The sequence below is a fragment of the Protopterus annectens genome, chromosome 3.part1 (assembly GCF_019279795.1).
Source record: "Protopterus annectens isolate FY-2018-M chromosome 3.part1, PAN1.0, whole genome shotgun sequence".
NCBI lineage: Eukaryota > Metazoa > Chordata > Ceratodontiformes > Protopteridae > Protopterus > Protopterus annectens.
In genome coordinates, this window is record NC_056732.1 from 7,925,443 (window position 1) to 7,942,184 (window position 16,742).

A 16,742-nucleotide genomic window follows, 5' to 3' on the forward strand; every position below is an offset into this window, starting at 1 on the left:
CCTAGTTGCCTCGTGGTTTGAGCGTCTTTTCAGGCTTGTTGGCTGTTGGTGAAGCACCCTCCAAGAGGAAAAAACGCTGAGAGAAGAAGGGAGCCACTTTTGAGATTTTAAGTATTTTTTCTCTGTTTATTTGCTAAGTTTTTCTGCATAGCTGCCTAGCTTGAGCATTTTCTGGCTTGTTAAACTTGATTTCTGTATTAGTAGCTGTATTTAGAGCACAACCAAAAGCTGTTTGCTGAATTTCCTGTTTGCACTTAATTTTAAATCGTTTTTTCTTAAAACTTGCATATTTTCTGTCCTTGACCTAGCACTCTTGTGTGGGGTCATTTACTGCACTGTTATAACTTGATATTACTTGTGAACCTCTGCTATCTCTGTAAAAAACAAAACAAAAAAAAAATCTTGCTTTTTCCCACTTTTCTGAGAGTTAAAAGTTCAGTTACAGGCTTGCTGTTCCTGAACTGTTTGAAAGTTTCTGTGAGGCCATTTTGCTTGGGCTGAAGGAGGGTCTCTGTGTTTATCAGTGGGAGTGACTAACATTGAGCAGCTTCCCTGCCCCGGAGAGGTGGTTACTGACTTGAAACTGTAGTTTTATTGGCCACTAGGGTCATTTCCATAACTCCTTCATTTGTCCTCGGAGGAGTGGTTTAGGGCAGTGACTTGTGGTTTGTTGGCCAATTTGGGTCATTTCCTGTCTTATCCAGCCCCTGCTATAAAGCAGCTTTAGCGATTTAGCCGATTTAGTGAGTTGCTACTGTTGCACACTAGGGCAGCCCGGTTACAGGTTTAAACTATTCGGCTACCTAAAGTCCACTCTTCAAATTTTCCCTTAAAACTACCTTCCTCGAACTATACTACTGATCTAATCAGTATCCTATAATTAAAAGATCATCTCTACTTGACTCCAAGTAGACTATTCTCTATCTGTTAAACGTAGCACTTGCTCCTACAGTACTTATTACCTTGATACGGCACTCTTGTCATAGATAGTACCCCAAAACAGGCAACCCCCATTTCTCGGTCACCCACGTCCCGAATCTTTTTAAAGTTTTTTGTCTATTCCTTCTAGCATGTCGAGGATCAGTTGCTAGTGTCCTCTCCTGCTCAGCTGGTGAACCTGGGAATATTGAGGCAATGTTACAATTGCCTCATGTACACAGACAACCCTCTCCTCCTCCCACAAAACACAAATACATGCGAGAGATGCAACTACACGGCCAAACTGGAGGCTGAGCTCTCAACATAGGACTGGCAAGACCAGTCAGGAGGAGAAGGTTACCACACACACTATAGACCCAGTCTCACATATTACCATTACAACCTCAAATCATACACATAAACACACAAAGACATACTGAGGCTCTGATCAAAAATCTACCAAAACAGCAGAGGCCACCAAAGCAGACACCCAAACAACCACCACCTCAGAACACAACACCTGCAACACATAGACCTCACAGTCAGAGTGTCAAACAGTCACAGCCCTTAAGGCCAAACACAATGCCAGACACACTAGTCATTGGTGACTCCATAGTCAGACACACTGACGTCCCGCCACCAGACTGAGTAAGGAGAAGGTCACAGTAAGCTGCCTGTCGGGCTAGAATCCGCCACATAGCAAGCACTCAGGTCTCTCAACAGCAGGTACAAATATGATTCAGTCATTGTCCACGCTGGTGTAAACGACCTGAGACGTACCTCTTGGACTACATGAAAAGAGACATTGAGGAGCTCTCTGATTATGTAGCCCAGACAGGTATGACCCTGACCTTGAGCAGTATCCTACCTTCACCAAGAATGATGCCACAATACAGAGATAAGATGATCAGCTTTAACAATTGGCTTAAACACTGGTGTCATTCAAAGGGGATCCAGTATCTGTCTGCCTGGGATGACATGCTGGACAAGCCACGCTGCCAAGGGACGGCTTGCACCTGTCACCCTGGGATTCCGGATATTGGCAAAGGCTCTTGCCACCCCATAGTGCCTTTTTAGGCAAGGCTCAAATTCTAAACCTACCACCCTAGAACACAAAAAGGAAAAAACTAAGGGTAATGCTGCTCAATGCCAGAAGTCTAAATCTCAAAATGCACGCACTTCGAGGCCCTTCTCAGTATGGAGAACATCGATGTCTGTGCTGTGACAGAAACCTGGTTCAAGGCTCCTGAGAGCACCCGCTATCAGGTTTTACCTCATATCATGCGTTCCGGCCCCAAAATCTGGACAATACCAAGAAAGGAGGGGGTATCCATATTCATCAAGGACACCCACACCTCAAGACTGGTGGCAACGCACGATGCATCGGAGACCATCCAGGTGCAATTAACCATAGGCAAGACTGCTCTGCAAATTGTAGCATGTTACAGGCCACCCTCACAAACTCAGGAACCTCACATGGCCTTCCTGAAAACACTAGAGGGGATAAATGTATCACCAAACACCATCATACTAGGTGACTTCAATTACCCTAATATAGACTGGGAACACTACTCAAGCCCAAACACCCTAGCCCAAAAGTTCCTGGAATTCATAAACTCAAATGCCATGGAACAACTAGTCAACATCCCCACAAGAGGAGATAACATACTTGATCTCATCATCACGAACATGGGAGCACAATGTTCAACACCGGAGGTGTACCCCTCACTGGTGAGATCAGACCACAAACTAATCTCGCTGGAGGTCCTCATCCCACCCCACCTGAAATAAAAAGACCACAGTAAAGAACTTCTCAAAGCCGACTTCACACTTCTAAAGACTAGTGTGGTCTCCTTTAAGGCCCCGAGCCATGGAGAACAGTACTCAAGCCGCCGAATCACTTACAAATGCCTTCTACCAGCACCTGCAGGACTGCATGGATAAGGCAATCCCAAGCAAAACAAAGACTCTTTGTACCAAAGGCAAGCATCCAGTCTGGTGGACCCCAGCCATAAACAAACTCTACAACAAAAGGAGGAAGCTACTACAAGATAGAGCAAAATCCTTAAAAGGTAAGACACCCTTGATCACTATAAGTAAAAACTAAGAGCTCTCATAAAATCATCCAAAGCAAATTTCGAGAGAAAAATAGCTAAAGACTCAAAAGACAATCATAAGGCCTTCTTTAGCTATGTTAGAAACCTGGGAGGAAACTCCCAGATATGCTCAGAGCTAGTTCAAAATGATGTGAAGATTACTGATCCTACAGACATTGCCAACATACTGGCTGACAGGTTCAGTGCAAACTTCTCCCCTCCCCCAAAAGGAGAGATATCTATACCAAACGATTGCAGCCCCCAAACATCTCCAGCCCAAGTGAGAACTGCTCTCTCCAAAGCAAAAACACAGCATCCATGGGACCTGATGGTGTCCCCGGCTGTGTGCTCCATGAACTCAATGAGGAATTAAACCCACAGCTAGGACAGCTGTTTAATCAAAGTCTTACCTCTGGATACGCACCCAGGAGTGGCGCACTGCAACTGTGGTACCACTTCACAAAGGCGGTGCCTCCACCGACCCTGGAAATTACCGCCCATTAGCTTGACAAGCCTTATCTGCAAAGCCATGGAGAGGATCATAATGGACCTCATAAATAAAGACATAGGGAATTTGCAGACTTTGGATCCAACCCAGTTTGGCTTTGTCAAAGGCAGATCATGCCTTTTAAACTTGGTTGACTTTTGAAACAGTCACCAAAGCCATTGATGAGGGAAAGGCAGTCCATACAGCCTACCTCGATCTGGCTAAGGCCTTCGATACAATACCCCATTCGGGTATCATTGAAAAACTCATCAGCTTAAATGTCAACCCATACATCACAAGATGGGTTGCAAACTGGCTGAGTGACAGAACCCACAGGGTCAGAGCTGCTGGCGCCATGTCAGACTCAAAGCCTGTCACAAGTGGTGTCCCACAGGGCTCAGTCCTGGGCCCACTCTTGTTTGGCATCTACTTTTCCGAAGTACAAGCAAACACAGGAGGGTTATGGCTGACAAAGTTTGCAGATGACTGCAAACTGGGCCATAGTAGAAAACACATCTGACACAGATATCCTTCAGAAGGGTCTCACAGAAGCGGATAACTGGTGCCAGAGCCACGGCCTAAAGTTAAATGCCAAAATGCATAGTCATACCCTTCGGGAAAAACAAGGTTACCCTAGCTACCAAAATAGGTGGCAATCCACTGAGCACAGAAGAAGTTATCAGGGACCTGGGGACCCAGGTTGATAGTAGTCTGTCATTCGACACCCATGTAGCTAAAGTAGTTAGGAAGACCTTCTACATTGCCCACCTTATCATGAAGGGATTCTCATCTAGATCAAGGGAGGTCATAGTCTCCTTTACTCATCACTCATCAGACCAATGATTGAGTACAATGCCCCATTCGAATGTATCTGACCCGACACTTGCAGCAGCTGGAGAGGCCACAAAAGTTCCTCACCAAAAGGATAAAGGGTCTCAAAAATCTGTCCTATGCTGCCCGACTGAAAGAACTCCAGCTCTATTCAGTCGCACGCTGCTCAGAGGTGACCTTTGCCTAACATACAAGGCCATGTCAAACCCAGATTTGATGAATATGCTTCACCTCAAAAATCTAGATCCATCAGAGCCACAAGGGCGGAGACTTAAACCTTGACACGGCTATTAATAGGACGTGCTGGAGGGATAGATTCATCACCCAAAGACTCCTATGCTGTGGAACAAAATCCCGGTACATGTGAGGCAGAGCACCTCGCTGGCCTTGTTCAAGAGAAATCTTGACCAATGGATGGGAGATCGCAGATATACCCCAGGGATTACCTCAGTGTCACTGCTCGACAGAGGCACAGAAAAATAATGGGTATAGTTCCCCATACTAAAGGGGTGGCCTAAGCCACAAAACGATGGGCTAGGCTTGTAAATGCCCTCGGGCAGATAGCCTAGTATGAACCTATGAACCTATGAACCTATGAACCTATAATCAGAAAGGGTTAAACTGAGTGATTATTGTCAATTTAATACTATTTGTTCAGAATGTGAATGTTACATTCTGTGACATTCCTAGTTCAGGCTTCTATTGTTTCCCTTGAACAACTTTGTCAGTTTGATGTCATGTATAAAACATTAGTTACCTTGGTAACAGCTTAAGTATTATGTATGGTCAAGATGGGTTACAAAACCACAATTCAAGCTAAAGCAATTATATGACTTGTTATGCACATTTACTTATATGAGAAAATCATCATGCTTCCCCTTGATGTTCAATATAGTGTATGTCATTTGTGACAAGTTAAAACAGTAGTGTTATTATACACAAGCTCATGTTATTAAATCCTGTCTTTAATATCTAAATTCAGCAGACTGCTTCATCTTATATGATGATTATATATTTTATGTCTAGATTTACTGAAATCATACATTACATAACTATTGTGTGTGTTTTTTGGGGGGTTTTGGCTGTTGCTTAGTTATTTGAGAAACCACAAACTGTAATGGTTATTCTTATTATTAGCTCCTTCCAAGCATGTTTATACAGTCCATAGACTTTAAATTATGAATCCCTTCTAGTTTCTTATTTGTTATATTTCCATCCTTACATGCACACATATCAGTACTTCAAGCACGGGTAACAATGCCCATCCAGTTTTGCCAGAATACCATTCACTAGTTCATGTGGTGTGTTTCCAGGCAGTTATTAAAATATCCAAACCAATATTTGTCCTGTTCCATTTTACCAGGCTGTTCCATGCAGTGGCCACTCTGCCAGTGAACCACTCAACACACCTTACATTCTCACAGATATTTCCAAAAAGGAAATCTGATGATTCTCTAGCACTTCCCAGCAACCCCAAACAACCCTAGAATCAACTATCCCCATATGCCCAAGAAGTCTGAGCAAGCTCACCTCCCAGTCCACTACAAAGGGTTCTGCACAAGACCAAGTGCTCTTAGTCTTTCACAATAACTCAGACTTCCACTCTTATGTAAGTCCTTAATGTGTTTGGACCAAAATACATTTTAAATATAACATTGTGCTTATTATTTATTTATTTATTTTATCAAGAATCAACTTAATGAGCTAAACAAAGTGTTGGGAGACTATCAATATGTGTACATGTGGTTTAAAACAGACCTTTATATATATATATATATATATATATATATATATATATATATATATATATATATATTATATTTTTTTTAAACCAAAAACTTCATTGCTGAAAATCATCTCAGAGGTATTAAGCATTATCGTCACTGTATCCATTACTATAGCAATCTGGGAGCAGCTGTTTATGTTAGTGTGTCTTTGTACTGCATACCAGAGGCTCACAATGCAACTGAAGCAAAGCTTCACTTCACTGCAACTTCAAGCCTAAATTCCCTCCCTTTCAGTGAGGCAGCAGCCAGGAAAAGAATGGATAGCAAACAGACAAAAAAAAAAAAACACCGACAACAAGAAATAACACATTCTTCCAACCTTCCCACCTCTCACTCAGCAGATGTATAAACAAACTATTCTCTGCCAAAATATCCCAAACCACAGTTTTATCCACCCCCTCCCCCTGGATCCAGGCTAAAACACCAAATGTCTCTTCCTAATACACAAGCATCAGTAACCCTCAATCACAAGCTGCAAGCCATAGCTTCCTGGAGAAGAACACGGCAACATACAACAGCTGTGAGACACAGCTGCATCCACACACACACACACCATGTCAGGCTTAATAAAACAGCACTCATAGCTATGATACCTGCCATAACTTATATTAACTATGTTTAGACAGAATAATAATGACATTTGTACTACCTGCCAGACACAGTTGCATCCACGTACATCATATCAGGATTGATCAATCATCACTCGTAGCTGTGATACCTGCCATAATTGATATTAACTATGTTTAGACAGAATAATAATGACATTTGTACTAGCTGCCAGACATGGCTGTATCTATGCACACCATATCAGGATTGCTCAAACATCACTCGTAGCTGTGATACCTGCCATAACTGATATTAACTATATTTAGACAGAATAATGATGACATTTGTACTAAGACCTTGCTACTATTATTTAACCAGGACATACATGACATTTCTAAATCATACTTTAACTGAAGAAGGCATTAGTCTCCATGACAGCATTTTTTTCAAAACACTCTGTTACTGCTATTATATATAATGTTAATTTGTTACATTTGAGTCTGAACTCTGATGAATGGTTACCTTGTTGTATTAATTACTTAAATTATTATAAGTAAAATCAATGAAAAATGAACAAGATAAGTATTCATTAAATTCAAGTAGGGGAACGGAGACTTCTATGTTTGTATTATATGTTGCTTTGTTTGGCTTATATATAATGTAAATAGTAACCTATCTTAACCTACCTTTATTTGTGAAGAATTATTTGAACATTCTGAATAAATCATTACTGTCTCTCAGTTGTTTAAGAATCCCACCTTTTTTAAAAAATAAAAACAGATGACAAGTGATGTACCATATTAGTTGATACTTTGAGAGATGTAGTTGTAAGAGTTATTTTTTTGGGACAGCCATCCTGGAATCAGTTTTTTGTTTCTTCTTTCTAGAGTCAGTCCAAGGATTTGTTTCTTTTATTCTTTTAAGAGTAGGGGCCATTTCTTCTGGGATAGACACTATGTTGTTGTTTTTGATGAATATAGTAGCTTCTTCTAAGTCATTAAAGTTTCTCATCTCATTGGCAAAAAGTATTTTTATCTTGGCTGGAAAGGCCAGCTGCGCTTTAATGTTGTTTTGTTTCAACAGTTTTATTATTGGCCAGACTTTTTCCTTTGTTCTAGTATTCTGGAAGAATAATCATTGTCAAACCTTATCAGGCTTTGATTGTATTTTAAGGATGATTTTCTCCAAACAGATTTTAATATTAGTTCCTTGTCCAGAAATGAAAGAAATGTTATAACTATGGATCTAGGTGGAGTATTTGTTGAGTTAGAAGCAGGTTTCATCAGTATGTGACCTGTCTCTTGATCTACCACCTGTACCCACTTTTTACTTTAATATTTCCTGGCCCTCTCATCCTGAAAACTTACCTAGATTTTGTTATTGAGCATGTATCCAGATGTTCTCATTAACAATGCATTGGACTTAACAATTCCTGTTTCTTAAAAGTCTTGTGAAGCAGGATCTTAAAACAGTTAATCGTTCGATATTTATGGCGATAATGGAGAACAGTGAACTGTGCGTAAGTCATGATCAAGAATGCCAGTTTCTCTTATATTAGTATGAATGTTGGTCTGAGGTATGTGTGAAGCTTTGTTTTTTTTTTTTTTTATTCACTTAAATGTTTAATAGAACGACCGGTTTTACATCACCATGCATTTTCTGAACAATAAAAATATAAAACTCTAGTATTTCTCATTCTCTGCAATCCTCAGTAATTTACCAGAAAATCAAACAATTTATTTGAGATAAGGCAAAATAATGGTGCAGCAGAATCAAGGACATTAAAAAGTTATATACAAAAAAGAAAGATAAACCCAAACAGAAAGCTCAGAGACACACTAAGGCTGTAGATGTAAAATAAAGTTCTCAGATAAAAACAATTCCAAGTAGTTGTTGTTGTTGTTGTGTCTTTCAAAGTTTAAAATGAAGAAAGATTTATTGCAGAGTTAGATTAGCTCTTTCACCCTGCTGGGCTTCCTCGGACCTTTAATGCATACAAAAAAGTGGATACAAAGAATATATAGCCACCTAGATATGACATCACTTCCTACAATTAATCTATTTAAAAACTAAACAGAAAAAAATCATCTCATAAGCATGCCCTAAAAGAAGAAATAAAAACATACATAAATGCATTCATAAATATAAAATGTAAACATAAGTAAGAATAGATAATTGAATTCAGCTTATAAAAGTAAAACAGTTTTTGAAAAATATTTCAATTTATAAAAAATATATTTAAATATATTCAAGTTTTATATAATTTGAAATGTATTAAAGAACATAGCTAAAATTCAACATAAAATCTCATCAGAAAGGGACATTAGTTATAACAATGTATATTATGTCATCTGACAATCAATCTCCTATTTTTCAAAGCTAGCTTAATGGAGACTTTATCATTAAGACCTGGGTTCTGGTCTGCCCTTAACCTGATGATCCAGTCAACTTCTATTCTCTCTGTGTAATTTCTAATGTCTCCTCCTCTGTTGCTGGGTGTGTTTACTTGTAGAACCTGGAATTTAAAACTATGCAGGTCATTAGTGTGTGTCATATGCTTCGATGTCAGATGACATAATATACATTGTTATAACTAATGTCCCTTTCTGATGAGATTTTATGTTGAATTTAGATATCTTCTTTATTATATTTCAAATTATATAAAACTTTAATATATTTAAATATATTTTTTATAAATTGAAATATTTTTCAAAAACTGTTTTACTTTTATAAGCCAAATTCAAGTATCTATTCTTACTTATGTTTACATTTTATATTTATGAACATTTATGTATGTTTTTATTTCTACTTTTAGGGCATGCTTATGAGATTACTTTTTTTCTGTTTAGGTTTTAAATAGATTAATTGTAGGAAGTGATGTCATATATAGGTGGCTATATATTCTTTGTGCCCACTTTTTTGAATGTATTAAAGGTCTGAGGAAGCCCAGCAGGATGAAAGCGCTAACCTAACTCTGCACAATAAATCTTTCTTCATTTTAAACTTCATCCATTGGATTTATCTGAGTTTACTACTTGGAATTGTTTTTATCTGAGAACTTTATTTTACATCTACAGCCTTGGAGTGTCTCTAAGCTTTCTGTTTGGGTTTATCTTTGTTTTTTAGCATTGGACACTTACTCTCGAGTCACTTGCTCTATTGACTTTATATACAAAAAAGGTTTTGCATCAATGAGCATTTTCTGAACAATAAGAAATATGAAGATATAATGTCTGACATTTACTGACAGACTGTAATCCTCAGTGGTTTTCCAGCAAACTAAACATTTTATGAGGATCACGACAAAAGTAGGAGGCAAAATCCTGGTTGTCCTGCAAAATTAGACAGTTGTACAAATGTTTTATGTTAGCACTTCAGATGATGGATAGGTTAGCATTGGACAGTGATAGTTTTTAACTGTCAGTGATAAAGGTTCAGAATGTTATGGCAAAATTTTATTTTATTTATTTATTTATTTTACATTTGTTGACCGGGCTAGTCCAGCTGGATATATGTCCATTTTCAGTGGAGGCCTGGGGAGAAAAGCTCCAACGAAATTTACAAATAATGCACAGTAATGGTCCAAACAAGTTAAAATTATTAAACATTAAGACAGAACATAAAATCTTTGGAGAGAGGCAAGTTAAAACAAAGTTGTAACATATATTTGCTATACAGATTCTAAGATATCAGTTTCTAATATGGAAAAATTAGAAAAAAAATTAGTATTTTTTTTTTTTTTTTTTTATCTCTCTAGTGTGTTATGTGAGGAGGAGTTTAGGAGGGAAGGATACAAGACAGGTTAGTCTGGGTTGTTACAGGAGCAAAGCCAGTGCTTGTTAAGATGTGTCTTTAGCTGTTTTTTAAAGAGTGGAGGACTAGACAAAGATGAGATATCAGATGGTAGGTTGTTCCACATATGTCCAACAGAGTTAGAAAAAAGGCTATTGCCAGCAGAGTTATTGGGTATGGTAGTATTAACCAGTAGTTTGTTTGCAGAGCGTAGCTGTTTCAAGTTATTATATGGTGTAATGAGGTTGGAGAGAACAGGTGTTTTAGCAGGCTGATAAAGAATTTTGTGAGCAGTTAAGAGCTGTTGATAAGTCAGCCTGTTAGGAAGTTCCAGCCAGCCTAGTTGTTTTAGGTTATGACAGTGATGGGTTTTGAAGAGAGATCCTGTGGCAAATCAGGCAATATTATGGTAGGATGTGCTACGTTTCTTGAGGTTATATTTCGAGAGATTGGTATAAATAGTGGAAGCATATAGAAGGGTAGAGATAAGGTGAGAACTGGCTAAGGTGGTCCGAGCTTCAGGCGTAAGGAATGATTTGATTCTATAGAGGGAACCAATCTTTTTGTTTATTGTTTTTATTGTGTTGTTTATATGAGAATCAAAATTGAGATTGTTGTCAATAGTTACTCCTAGTAGTTTTGTAGTAGCATCAGGAGAAATCAGGGTGTTATCAGAGGAAGTAATAGAGAAGTTACGAGAGCTTGATTTGTGTGTAGGAGAGAACAATAGCAACTTTGTTTTCTTTGGGTTAAGGAGAAGGCAACGGTCAGAGAACCAGTGTTCAACAGTGGAAAAAGCTTTTTGGGTAAGTGACTGGAGTTCAGTCTGAGAGGAAGCAGTGCAGATTATCGTGGAATCATCTGCATATTGTATGCAAGTAGTGTTTGGAATAGCTGACTGTAGGTCATTAATAAATATAGAAAATAGGAGTGGGCCAAGTATAGACCCTTGAGGTACTCCTAAAGAGATAGGAAGGAGAGTCGATAGTGAGTTTTTCCAAAGTACTGCCTGCTGACGATGTTCTAGGTAAGATGTAAACCAGGATAAGGAAGAAGGATGAATTGAGAGAGATTGTAGTATGTGCAGAAGGAGTTTGTGATTTACCATGTCGAAAGCTTTTGAAAGATCAATGAAGATGGAAGATGATAGGTTAGTGTTGTTACGGTTATGATTGATAGTGTTGGTAAAGGAGAGTAATGCAGTAGTGGTACTGTGAGAAGGTCTAAAACCATGTTGACTGTTAGCAAGTAAGTTGTTATGGAGAAGGTGGTTAAGGAGTTGTTTATGGATGCACTTTTCCATGATTTTGGCTATAGGTGATAGCAATGCTATGGGACGAAAATTGGAGAAGTCATTAGAATTGCCCCCTTTGTGTAGTGGGATGATGTGAGATATTTTCCAGATGGAAGGGAAGATTCCATCCTTTATAGATCTATTAATCAGGATTGAGATGGGGTAGGCAATAGCTTTAGCTGCTATCTGCAGAAATTCTGCAGTAAGTTTGTCTGCAGAGGGTGTGGTGGGTCTAAGTTTCTGGAGTAGGGATAAGATAAATGAGGTAGGTACAGGTTGCAGGGAAAGGGGAAGAAAATTATGTGGAGTAGGAGAGGGTAGTTTAGAGATGTCAGGAGGTAAGTGATTTGCTAGAGTTTGGATAGTATTGGTGAAGAAAGAATTGAAGTCATTAGCTATTTGTTTAGGATTGTCTGGATTAGAGTCCTGGGGATTTGGAGTACGTGACTGACCTGGGGATAGAAGATTATTAATACTAGCCCAGACTTTTTTGGGTTCTTTTTTGGTGGTTTGTTGTAGTTGAAAGTAATAGTTCTTTTTGTCTGCCAGGATGGCTTTTTTTGTACTATTTCTAAGCTCTCTGAATTTGTGGTTGTCAGTTAGATTCTTAGTGGAGCCATTTATCCCATGCTTTGTTTCTGAGAATAATTTTCTGCTTAGTATTGTTGGATAGCCAGGAGCTGTTTTAGCTTTGGTTCTAATAGTGCAGCTTGGGGCATGGTTGTCTAGTATGGAAAGGAATGTAGAATTAAAGTATTCAACAGCATCATTTAGTGGAAGAAGTTTTAGTTGGGACCAATTACATTGTCTTAGTTCAGCGAGAAACTGATCAGAATTGAATTGTTTTTTAGATCTTAGTGTTTTGTAGGTGGTGGGTAAGGCTAGGTTTGATTTGTGTCTAATGATGTAAGTTAGTGAGTGGTCACTTAGGTCATCTGGAAGGATGCCTAATTGATAGGTTTGTTGTGGAGTATTTGTGAGAATCCAGTCGAGAATGGTTTCTTTATTGTTAGTTTTATTGGTTCTTGTAGGACTACTAATGAGTTGTTTAAATCCATATAGGTTTATATGGGAGGTGGGGTTAGGACTGTTACAGGAGAACCAATTGATGTTAAAATCTCCTAAGACTATTGTTTCTTGAGGGAGGTTGGTAGAGAGTGAGTTGAGGATATGTTCAAGTGTGTTAATATTGTTTCCAGGAGGGAGATATGCACATATGATATTTATGGCCTTAGTATTATTAACTTGGAGTTTGGAGCTAATTATTTCAGCATTATTATCAAGGTTTAGTGTCAGATTTAAAGTACTAAGTTGGAGTTGTGTTTTGTAGAGAATAGCTACGCCTCCTCCTTTTTTGGTAGTACGATCATGTCTAATGATATTATATCCGGGTGGGCTAATTTCATTGTCTTTGATTGATGGCTTTAGCCATGTTTCAGTTAAGCACAACATATCAAATTGATGGGTTTCAAGGAGGGCATGGATTTGACTAATTTTGTTACAAATACTTCGTATATTAAGATGGGTAATGGAGAGAGAGTTGTTGGGTTTGGAAAGAGAGAGAAACATGCAGCTGTCAACCTATTATACTGTTATAGCATTCTAAGCAGCATACAAACACACTAGTATGGGCCAGTGTTCTCAATAATTTATTTTTATTTATTTGACATTTGTTTACTGGGATGGTCTGACTTGGCTTAGTAGCTCCTTTTCAACTGAGGCCTGGGGAGAAAAGCTCCACACACAAGAGAAATACAGTACATTGTTATATATAAATCCAACTTTGAGTGAATACAGCTATTGATAGTAATAGTTGAATACAGTTTTACAAGAAGAAAAACTTATGATGCTGTAACTAAAATTAAGAAAATACAATAGTCACTATTTATTTACAAAAGGCCAAAAAGAACTTATAATACTGAACTAGTAAGAAATTACTAGGTTGACAACATAATTAGTCATCACATATTCCAAATGTTTTGGAACAACTATGGAGTAGTACAAAAGTAAGTGTACAGTTTAAAGAAATTGGTTATGAGTGTTAAGAGAGTCTGTAAGACAAAATCAGTGTATGACATGAAGTAGAGATGCAGTAATCGCAACATAATAATCAACATTGCATACCTGTGAACTGTCCAGATTTTTGCAGAAAGTTCAGATTTTTGCCTCATATTGTTTTATCTTTTCCTCAAAAAGTTGGTGATTTTCTAAAACATTATTGAGCATTGAAGTCTCCAAATAATGGCAAACATTTCAGTTTTAGACTTCAGACCCTTCAGAAAAACCTGCTGTTCTATTACATTTCTAAGTTTATAAGAAAAATATTTAAAATTTGTCTTTATTTTTTTAATTCTGTCCCCCAATTATATTTGGCTTTGTCCAAAATTCTTTAACAAAGAGGTTCAGAGGTATGTAGCCATATTTCTTGCTCAATGTTTGTTTATTATGACAACTGTCATACTCCATCTTATGTAAAACTAAGTGTATTCAGAGACACTGTCAGTATCTCAGGGATCACTCATACATGCTCTGAGTTCTATTAGAGTTTATTAGATGGCTATAAAAGATTGAAAATACAACAAATCTGATATTCAAATATCACATTTTATTCCATTAGCAAATCAGATAGAAAAGTTTACAAGGCTAATAGTGGTTGCCCTTAGTCAGTCAAATTCATTTATTATGTGCAACTAAATTATGGCTTTTGTTATTTCCATGACAGCTGATTTGTGCATCCTTATGCTTTATTATATCAGATTCTTGCAAGTGTTGTTTAATTTTGAACTGATACAGATTAGCATGAAAAGTTTAATTTTGCCAGGCATAGTTGTCTGAATTTGATTTTCTCCTCTACAACCTGATATTTTCTTACAGTTTTAATCACTTTGTGGATATTGACAGGGATGGTGTGTGTATATATGGCTTGGGCCAGAATGTAAAGATTCTGTTTGTTTATATATGTAATGAGAATATAAAATGTTTCATTAAATGTACTATTTAACAGGGGCAAGATATTTTTTCACACTAAAAGATATTTTTTGTTGGGAAATGTCTTGTCTGGAGCCCACATTGTGAGCCCATATATGAAGGGTAGGGATAGGGCAGCCAAGGTAAGGGTAAGCAGAGTGAGGAGATGACAGAAAAAGGCAGAGTCATGGACAAGAACACATAAGTGGCAGCCAACAGACAAGGGTACTAACATATAGAGCTATACAGACCTTCCAGTGTGCTAAACTCCATGAACTAATATTCAGCTATACAGACCTTCCAGTGTGCTAAACTCCATGAACTAATATTCAGCTATACAAACCTTCCAGTGCTTTAAATTCTTTTAACTGATTGAGATAATAATTATCGCATGCACAGTGGCAGCTGTTGCATATACACCCCATTGCCTCATTTGGGTACATTCTTATATGGGAGTGATTTGTTAATTGCTCTGACTGCATGGCTATCCCATTATATCTATACTTGAAATAAGACTTTCCAGACTGAGTTCTGTTTCCTACTGATGTATATTTATTTATTTATTTATTTATTTATATTTGTTTACAGGGTAGTGTCTGACTGGGCAAGTAGCCCATTTTGAGTGGAGACCTGGGGAAAAAAGCTCCACATAAAGCAAGAACATAACACAAAAACAGGTAAAAAATACAGAAATATCATACAAAAATTTTATAACAATGTAAAAACTAGATACATTTTTTTCAACATAAGAAGCAAAATAGAATGTGTATACATAGAAATTTGATAACGAAGAACAACTGAAAACAGTTTGTGAGCAATAGTGACATTGTAGAAAGTTAAAACATAGACATTTGAAAATACACTAATAGAGAGATTACAAACATTTAAAACAGTGTAACTTTATGAGATACATGTAGTATTTACAGTATTATCACTGTTCTTTAACCATATTAACCTGAATCTCATGCAGTGTAAGAATTCTTGTCTATCTGTCTACTTAACTGAATAAACTACTGGAAACTTCAGCAAGGTGTCTTTATTCTTCTCACAGGAATTATCAGAGATAGAGTCTCCTAGACCTGCTAGCTAAAGTGATTTTATTTATTTATTTATTTATTTATTTATCATTTGTTGACCAGGAAAGTCCGACTAGGTTCCACAGAGCCTGTTTTCAGTGGAGGCCCGGGAAGAAATGCTCCAGATGCATGTCTTTGGAATGTGGGAGGAAACCGGAGTACCCAGAGGAAACCCACGCGAACACAGGGAGAACATGCAAACTCCACACAGAAGGCACCCCAGCCAAGAATCGAACCGGAGAACTTCTTGCTGTGAGGTGACAAAGTTAAGTACTGCACCACTGTGCCTTATCCTTTATACTCTGTTTCATGTTAACCCTGTTACCCTCTGGGTCACAGGTGCGATACTGGACTTCACTCGGATTGCCTGTTTACTTTAAAAAGTACTGTGATACAAACTTTAAAGTGAATTATGAGAAAAAAAAAACAAAATTCAGTGTCTTACATCAAAATTGGGGCTTTCTTATCCACCCAAATCAAAATATTAAAAGGAACTAAACAAGGCTGCCCACTCTCACCCCTATTATTTGCCTTAGCAGTGGAACCATTAGCTAATTACATTAGAAATGACACTAATATTGTTAGCTTAGACATTAATTCTTACTATACTTCTAAAATACAACTCTTCGCTGATGACATTTTGTTAACTATTGGAAATATAGATTATTCAATAGACCATATTATAAAATCTCTAAAAAATTTGAAGAAATCTCAGGCTTAAGGTTCATAGGTTCAATCTCAGGCTTAAAATTTAATACTAACAAAATGAAAACTATACTGTTAAACAAAAAAATCAGTACCATATTAGAAAAACACAGCAATTTTAACTGGAAAATGACACCTTTAAATATTTAGGTGTACATACAAAACCAAATTGGAAATACATTATACATACGAATTATAATAACCTGATAACTGTCATCAAAGAACATTTAAGCAAGTGTGGAA